The sequence below is a fragment of the Erpetoichthys calabaricus genome, chromosome 15 (genome assembly GCF_900747795.2).
Source record: "Erpetoichthys calabaricus chromosome 15, fErpCal1.3, whole genome shotgun sequence".
NCBI classification, from domain to species: Eukaryota; Metazoa; Chordata; class Cladistia; order Polypteriformes; family Polypteridae; genus Erpetoichthys; species Erpetoichthys calabaricus.
The window spans coordinates 77,742,941-77,751,095 of record NC_041408.2 but is presented as its reverse complement, the minus strand read 5'-3'; positions in this window follow the sequence as shown (position 1 = coordinate 77,751,095).

The window sequence follows — 8,155 nt, the reverse complement described above, 5'->3', positions numbered from 1 at the left end:
GTAGTGACCAGAACTTCATCCAGAGGAATTCTTTCAATTAGGTAATGAATCACATATTCAAAGGACATCAGTGCAATTTTAGGAAAAGAATATTTAAGACTGAAGCCACTAAGTGTCATGAGATTCTGAAACAAAGTAACGAGTCTTATAGTTTAAATGGAAACCTTGACAAACTTTAAAAAGTATCTGGATGAGATACTTGGACAATTTAGCTATTCTTTCACCAAATGTGCTTGATGGACTGAATGGACTCTTCTTTGTCAAGCTCCTAATATTGTTTAATGGCTTGTGTGACTAATGTGCACATGCCTTAGTTTCTTTTGAGGTTGTGTACTAACACTAGACTGGATTAAAAATTAAATTCGAGATATGGGTCAATTGATCACACAAACGTCCTAAAAGAAGAAAACAAGATTTGTAGTTGTGAGGGAACAATAGCTGGCAACTTGAAATCTCTAAGATTTAATCATCAGAAGGTTAAGGTGAGTCTTTCCTTTAATTTTAGTTTACAGTACAGAGAGGGGGGGCATTCATATTCCCTTACTTCTAAATAAGCAGCTCATTAACAATTGGTGCCTGCACAGCAGCATAATCACAGCAGGAAAGCAAGTCTGGAAAGCAGCACAATGGTAATTCAAATGACATCATGACAAATGTGACAAAATAACATAAAACACAACAAAATATAAGTACAAGAGTCTAAAAATGGACCAAATGTTCTAGGTTTCATTGATAGAGTATCTAATCAAAAACAGTATATTAAATGTTAATGTAATTTGTGACTCATCTGTCTTATTTGATTTGTCATTAAGTCCATTTCCCGTAAACCATAAAATGGACAGATCTAATTTCATATTTAATTTAAATGTGGCTTTACAAAGAATGGTGGCCACAAACAAAACAGAAGAGTTAAAAGTAAAATAAACGTTTACAAGCTAAAGTGAAGTGTTTTGCCGAAATCTGCCACCCATTTGCCAATATAATTAAAAATAATTTGAGTTACTTGAAAGCACCTCTTGATCTTAGGCTGAAGAAAACCTATTCTGATCATTATAAGCAAAAGTTAATTGCTAATTTGTTTCTTAAATTTTAATTTTGGGTCTTTCCTCAAATGTACATAACCTTAAAGCTGAATTATTACAGTCATTATGAAAGGCTTCTCATGATTTAGTCAGTCAGCCATTATCCAACCCATTATATCCTAACACAGGGTCACAGGGGTCTGCTGGTGCCAATCCCAGCCAGCACAGGGCAGGAACAAATCCCACCACAGGGCACACACACCCACATACCAAGTACAATTTAGGATCACCAATGCACCTAACCTGCATGTCTTTAGACTGTGGGAGGAAACCCACGCAGACACGGGGAGAACATGCAAACTCCACACAGGGAGGACCCGGGAAGCGAACTCAGGTCTCCTAACTGCGAGGCAGCAGTGCCACCGCTGTGCCACCATCCCGCCCCCTCTCATGATTTACTTTAAGATTAATATTTATTAACATTATCTTCAATGGACAACAACAGATTCAGAGTTTTTTCCAGGGCACATTGTTGCTCCATTAGCAAGAAAAGCTGTAATTAATTTATCAACATGTTTTGCTCAAAATTATTATATTACCAATGCATTAAAATAACAAAATAAGACTCCATGGAAAACTCTGTCCTATATATTGCAATTAAACAATGCAACTTTAAGCAAAGGTTCCTTGCCATCACTTTAGTGAGTCAGTTCATTCTTCAACTGTCCAGAAAGAAAAATGCCTTGCTGAATGCTTCATGTGTGTTGCCATTTGCAAGACTGGAAATGATTCTTCTTAGTATTAGGGGAAGCTAAAGAGAACTTCCAGCAAGACTTATAGTGTTAGGACATCTTGCTCTATTCTGGTTTCATATCTGGCATTGTTTGCGGAGTTCTTTTAGATAGATAGATAGATAGATAGATAGATAGATAGATAGATAGATAGATAGATAGATAGATAGATAGATAGATAGATAGATAGATAGATAGATAGATAGATAGATAGATAGATAGATAGATAGATAGATAGATATGAAAGGCACAATATGATAGATAGATAGATAGATAGATAGATAGATAGATAGATAGATAGATAGATAGATAGATAGATAGATAGATAGATAGATAGATAGATAGATAGATAGATAGATAGATATGAAAGGCACAATATGATAGATAGATAGATAGATAGATAGATAGATAGATAGATAGATAGATAGATAGATAGATAGATAGATATGAAAGGCACAATATGATAGATAGATAGATAGATAGATAGATAGATAGATAGATAGATAGATAGATAGATAGATAGATAGATAGATAGATAGATAGATAGATAGATATGAAAGGCACAATATGATAGATAGATAGATAGATAGATAGATAGATAGATAGATAGATAGATAGATAGATAGATAGATAGATAGATAGATAGATAGATAGATAGATATGAAAGGCACAATATGATAGATAGATAGATAGATAGATAGATAGATAGATAGATAGATAGATAGATAGATAGATAGATAGATAGATAGATAGATAGATATGAAAGGCACAATATGATAGATAGATAGATAGATAGATAGATAGATAGATAGATAGATAGATAGATAGATAGATAGATAGATAGATAGATAGATAGATAAGAAATTCACTATATAAGAAATTGATAGATACAAAAGGCATTATTAGATAGATGAATTGTAGTATAGTAGGCAGGATAACATAGATAGATAGATAGATAGATAGATAGATAGATAGATAGATAGATAGATAGATAGATAGATAGATAGATAGATAGATAGATAGATAGATAGATAGATAGATAGATAGATAGATAGATAGATAGATACTTCATCTAGCCTGTTGCTTGCCAACCATGCTACTTCCAACTCCACTGTGTGTTCATTTACTGATTGCAAACTACCTTTGCAATTATTAGTCCAGTGGATCGAGACGGTTATTTTAAAATGAGTTCAGCAAGAACACGGGGACACAGTTGGAAACTTGTTAAGGGTAAATTTCTTACAAACATTAAGAAGTTTTTCTTTACACAAAGAATAATAGACACTTGGAATAAGCTACCAGGTAGTGTGGTAGACAGTAAGACGTTAGTGACTTTCAAAACTCGACTTGATGATTTTTTGGAAGAAATAAGTGGATAGGACTGGCGAGCTTTGTTGAGCTGAATGGCCTGTTCTCGTCTATATTGTTCTAATATTCTAATTGTTTGATCCCATCTGGATTGTGACATTTCTGTGATAGAGTAAATGTGTGACATACACCGGGCAAAGACAGCTTACTTAAATATAAGCAAATGCTGGTTTATGAAGAAGAAATTAGGAACTTTATTTTAGGGGCATTTACATATAATGCAAAAAGCCTCTACTGTAATAGTCATGTCTGTCAGTCTGTCTGTCATTCTGTCCACATGAAACAACTTGGCTTCCAGTTAACAAGTTTTGCTAAAGTTTGGCACACTTATGCGTCAAAGAAATTTGTCAGGACAGTTTAATTTTCATTGCGGAATCTCAAATATAGTACCCAGTACACATTTTTGAAATTTCAAAATCTGAAAAGCACTGACAAATTTGCAAACTCATCCATCTTAAAACAGAGAAACATTCTGTGCAACTTCAACTTCAAATTAGTTTACTGTTTCAATTTTATCGTGATAGCAGTTACTTCGACTTGTATAAATTTAATATTTTCTTTCTTGTACTCAATTGATGTCCACTTATGATGGCAAAACAGTGAAACACCTGCAGTCAAGAGGGTTGAAGCAAACAACACTTGACTGCAGTACACGGGAACGAGGTGGGGTAAGACATAGACAGGGTTGTGTGATTGAGTATTACCATATAAGAAATGTATGATGTTAGATGTGCATGTGTTTATTCAGTTCGTTATTATTTATTCATTGTGGTAGTAATGGTATTGTTTATTTATTCATCATCATCATCCCTTTTTTTACCAGAGTGCAGACATAGGTTTCATTATATATTAACAGCCTGCTTCTGACTCTGCCCCATCTAACTGTTGTCTCTACATTAGTGTGGCGTCTCGAGTGAACCTCAGTCACAGCAGCTCACTTCTCCTTTAAAATCACAGTGGGTAAGAGGCATGATATTCATGTCAGGATATGTAAAAAATAAAAACAACTTAACTTACTGTATATAGAAATGTAAGAAAGCTGGCTTGCTGACACTTTATGATAGAGTGACTAAACGTGTACTCAGTATTTCCGTTATTCTAAAAACAATCTTTTGGTTGCATTATCTAAAGATTCGAATGATTCAGTATTTCTCTGACAAAGTACCACAATGATCTGTTATCTATCATGTTTGGATGCAGCCAACAATTTTATTTTGAATCTCCAATAGATATTTCTTTGAAAAATGTTATGTTAAAAATACATTTTTATTGTTATAATGTTTTTTCAAATCCTTTTTTGTGTCTGGCCAGTGTTTTTTTTGACAGTGTCCCCACCCCACTAGTGGGCATTTCTGGAACTGTCAAGACTTACATGCTTTGGGATGCTGAATGCTCATAACACAGCAAAGCATGATGGTAGTGTGTGATGATGCGGGTTCGCTCCATGCTCCCATCTTGCGTTCGGGGAGCCCTGAACCCGTCACCGTCGCTAATGTCACCGATGAGCTTGGCAGTGAGGCATAACAAATGGAGCAAGGGGATGGTGTAATAGTACAAAAGTGTTTTTATTAAAAACAAATGAAAACAATATCCCAATAAATAGTGCAGTGCCTTCCAAAAAGACATTAAATAAATAATCCATAAAACAAGTGCTGAAGTGGAGGTTAAAAACACCATAGAAAAAAAACAATCCTTTAAAACGAGGTTAAAACAATGCTGGAAGCTTTCCTTTTAAAACCCAAAGCCCGGTGTCTTTTACCGGGCGGCTCCCCTGCTTCTTCCATACGGGCTTCTCAACAGGAGAGTCGCCTTATCAGCAGCTGACCTTCTCTTCCTACTTCTGCTGGTCATTTCGCCTCACTGATCCCTGGCTCCGGTAGGCTCCACCAAACAGCAACTTGAGATCTCCAATGACCAGAGCTCTCACGCTGGGGAATCCACGTCCCAAGTCCCGACTCCCGCTGCCTTCTCGGCCTTACGCGGCCAGCCGTCCTTCTTCCGGTCACTCCTGCTCTCTACTAAATGCTCAGCGGGAGCAACCACTACAAACTGCCCTAGGTGTTGGTCAAACACCCCTGCTAGGGCTCACTGTCCAGCTGCCCGCCTTTTTTTTAATGAGCACCCCATTTTAATGAGCACAGTGCCAGGGTAAGCAGTCATGAATTGGTTCCATAATGGATAGATAGAATAATTCAAGCCTTGGCTGTGTTGCCTTATGCCCACCAGTGAAATGCAGCCCTTTAAGTGACTTGATTCACTGTTATTTGCTTCTGAATACACACAATGTATTCTCACCCTGTTATTTACTTTGAAAATTGTGTTTCATAAAATAAAGATGGTCTGTCTTAACATCGTGAACTTATGACTGACCCCATCACCTTCATGTATGAAAGGAACAAATCAATTCACATTGAAAAATAAATAGAATTGTGAAAGGCATATTTCTGTTTCATAGTTTTCACACATGGGATTAACCTGAATCTTTGTTTTGCCTCTTGCAGATTCATATTGACACAACCCCTTGTCTAACTCATTTGTGTGTGTATGTTATATGCATTGGATAATCCTTAGAAAAACACCTTGCCTACATCAATATTACTCATAACTCTGATATCCTTTAATTCAATCATGCCCCTTACTGTCATGTTCAAGCTGAAACACATTAGACACTTCCTTAGATGACTTCATCCTTAAAATATAGCTTTCTATGTTAACCACTTCTTTGCTTATCATGTTCCACCCAAAGTCTGTATGATTATACCCTTAAGCTTACAATCTTTACCAAAAGAGCTAAGCTACCAGCAAGGGCTATAAACTTTCAAAGCCTTTGACATCTGTCCAGTGGTGGCTGGTTATTTAGCTATTCCTGCCACATGTTCTCACCCATATTTCTACAACAGTCTCCTTCTCACGCCTCCAGATCCAAGCAGATTCGTTGCTTGCCATAGACAGTAAATGCTGTAATCATGCATATCTGAAAAGAGAGTGGAATTGCTAGGAGTCTTTCTTGTCAGAGTCATATAATTAGAAATTGTACTGAATGTTCCATGTGTTTGGCACCAGGTTGCACTAGCTCAAGGCTCACATGGGAGGAAACAAAACAAAAACAGCATTGAAAATCTGAACTTTAAGGGATATTTATTTCTGTCTGCATATACAATTACATAATGTAACATAAAATACCATTCTCAAACCTGTTTAATCCAATTCAGGGTTACGGGGGCTGTAGCTTATTCTGGCAGTATTGAGTGTAAGGCAGGAACACTCCCTGGAGAAAGCACTAGAGGACACACAGTCACTAGGAACCCCATTTGGAATCATCAATTAACCTAATTTGAACAACTTTGGCAGGGTTGGCTCTAGGCATAGGTCAAGTAGACACCAGTCTAGGAGAGGCAAAACCCCTCATTCAGCCACCCCTCTGGTTATACACTGTGATGGACGGCTGGCAACTCATCCCAGCCGACACATCCAGGCCGCTAGATGGCGTCTCCAATACAGCATAGAAGTACCCAGGATTCTCGCAGGGCACCATGGGAGATGGAGGTCAGTTTCACAGCCCTGTTGGGGACCCTGGGGACCACTGTGGGACGCTGCAGAAAGACAAGGAGATTTTTATTTCCCGTATAGCCCGGAAGTACTCCCAAGTCACGGGGACGGAAGAACTGAAGTACTTCCGGGCTGAAGAAAAATATAACTCTTTATTTGACCCGGAAGTGCTATGGAATCACATAGACTGAAGGACAGAAGCACTTCTGGGTCAAGGACTATTTAAAGGACTGTGGGAAAACCAGCAGGAGAGCTGGAGTTGGGAGGAAGAGTGACAAAGCTGCTGGGTGGAGAGGAGGATTTATTATTGTTGATTATTGATTATTATTGTGTATTGTGGAGGTGCTTTGTGCACATTATTATAATTATTAAAAATTATTACTAGGACTTTTACCTGGTGTTTGGACGTGTTGTCTGTGGGTTTTACGGGGCAACAGCGACCCCTAGTGTCACAACACATATGCATTGATCCCCCACAATCGTCAATTTCATATGTAATTATGAGGCTGCAGATCTCCAATAAGGACCCTTTGCCCCACCTTTGTTTTCAGCTAGCGATTTCAGTTACGGATATGACTGTGCAAATCTGAAAAGTGGACTCTCTCTTTTGGATGTAACAACAATGCAAAGGGGCGCAATGAACCCTTGGGCCAGCCCTAAACACTGGGTCGGTGAAAACAAAACCAGAGTAGGCCTAACTATCCCTCTATTATAATAAAAAAAAATCTTGGGTCGAGACGTGATGTTCTCGAAGAGACACTTTGAAGTCCCGCGAGACTACTTGCACGTCACACCCTACTTACAAACAATTTCTATGAGACACTTTAATGTCCTGCGAGACAAGGAAGTGAGACAAAAGGACAGGTGCTGTACAGGCTTTTAAATGATCGACATGCAGATCACGCAGCACGGCACAAGTAGCAGCTGGGGATGGGGGGGGGGCGGGTTGAAGGGGGTTAAGGGGGAATAACTCATTCGCTACAGCTTTATTACTGGCAAATATCAAGAAATGAAAAATGAATGAAATGAAAATAATAATCTCTTTAAATTGTATATCCGGTTAACCAAACCCGGGAGGTGTTAAGCGAAGCAAGCAGGGTGCGGAAAAAAGAAAAAGGGACAACACAAGGGTGCCACTTACCTCACAATTACCTGACATTTTTTAATATATAACCGTGGTTTTTGGCATCTCTAAAGGAGAATTGTTCTGTAGTCCTGTGATCTATGTAGTGCCGTGGTCTTGCAGGAATGTTGTTTCGTTTCAATATAACTATATAGGGTTGAAATGACAATAAAAGCTACTTGACTTGACTCGACTTGAATACCAGCCCAGATTTATAATACCAGATTTTGGCAACTACATATTTTGAAAATTATAGAACAGACAGAAATGTTGTTTTGCAGGGTCACATAGTAAGGCACATG